The following is a 1707-nucleotide window of genomic DNA, read 5'->3' on the forward strand; positions in this document are numbered from 1 at the left end:
CATATCCACACACACTCTAATGTCACCATCAGGTTTAGGAATTACCACCAATGGAGAAATCCAACCAGTAGGCCCTTCAGGTGCTTCCTCGATTATCCCCCCCATTAACAGCTCTTCTAATTTTAATTCCACTTTTTCTCTCAGCTGAAATGGAATTCTTCTCACAGGCTGTGCCACAGGTTTAACTTTATCATTGATGTGCAACTTCAACTTGTATTCCTTCAACAAACCAATTCCAGAAAACAGTTTTGGAAATCTGGACAAAACATCATCATACACAGAGTTCACACAACTTGGCCCCAAGTGTAGTAATCCTAACACTTCTGCAGTATGCTTTCCAAGCAAGGTGTGACCTTTTTTTTCTGTGACAATAAAATCTACCTTGCACTCTTGAAGACTGTCTTTAGATTTCACCTGGGCTGTAAAAGTTCCTAAGGTAGCAAGAGGCCCTTTACTGCCATATGCATACAACGTCTTGGTAGACTTTCTGGTTTCTGCTTTAATTTTCTGCTTCTTTAGCCATTCCCATGTATCCTTGTCAACAATATTTGCTGACGCCCCTGAATCAATCAAAATATTTGGCAAGGTAACACCACCAATTACCAGTGTCACTGTATAAAACTCTGTTAGAGGTTTTAGACCAAAAACAAATCCATCACCATCTTCTTTCTCTATTCCATTTTGTACAGTGTTATTATTGGAACGCCTTTCAAAAAGACGATGTCCCTCTTCACCATTATATTTTGATGGCTGGAAACCATTGGACCAACACTTTGATTTAAAGTGTCCAACTCTACCACATTTAGCACAAGCTTTTTTTCTAGCTGGACATATCATATCTTTCTTAAAATGTCCCTTTTGACCACAAGCAAAACAGGTTTTTACTTCTTTTCTTGATGTTGAAGCAACCTGACGTTTTCCAGGCTTTTCAATGTAGTTGACTGTCTGGCTTTCCTCCATCACTTTTGCTTGAGAATTCACAGCTTCAAATGCTTTGGACATTGACAACACATCTTTAAGGGTAAGTGTATCTCTCTCCAGAAACTTTCTACGTAGTGCATTTGAGTGACATTTATCAATTACTTGATCACGAATTTGGTCATCTGTCTCATTTCCAAAATTACAAGTAGCTGCACTTTGCCTTAGTCGACATACAAACTGATCAACTGATTCGTCATTTGTTTGATGCAATTGACGAAACAAGTGTCTTTCAAAAGGTATGTTGCACTTTGGCATAAAATACTCATTTAAAACAGTTAAAGTTTCATCATAGGTCTTATTGTCATCTTCCTCGTTTACTAATGTATAGTAAATTTCCTGCACATTCATACCTGCAGTATGTAGCAACAGTGCCTTTTTCTGAGCGCTACTCGTGATTCCCTTTCCCACCAAGAATAGATTGAAAGCTCGTTTCCAACGCTTCCAGCGTTGAGACAAACCATGTGCATCGTCTTGAACATCGAACGGTTTCAGTGCACCAACATCACTGTTTGACATTCCCACGAGGGCAGGATTCCCTTCCATTACCTTCAGAAAGTTCCACAATCAACCCAAATGTTGATTAAATGAATGAAAAACAGATCCTCGTCGCCAAATGTAGCGTCTCACTCACGCTTTTAGGGATTCAAACGGATTTATTACGCTGCTGTCAATTACGCAGCACAACTTCAGCACACGCTAGGTAGAATCCTTATGTACACAACAGTT

General features: G+C 39.4%; 1 pseudogene; it reads right to left on the reverse strand.

Moving 5' to 3' along the window:
- Positions 1–410: 410 nt before the first annotated feature.
- Positions 411–1497, reverse strand: LOC146133021 (uncharacterized; annotated as a pseudogene).
- Between the last annotated feature and the right edge of the window lie 210 nt (positions 1498–1707).

Source organism: Ascidiella aspersa, chromosome 9, assembly GCF_963924565.1.
Source record: "Ascidiella aspersa chromosome 9, kaAscAspe10.2, whole genome shotgun sequence".
NCBI classification, from domain to species: domain Eukaryota; kingdom Metazoa; phylum Chordata; class Ascidiacea; order Phlebobranchia; family Ascidiidae; genus Ascidiella; species Ascidiella aspersa.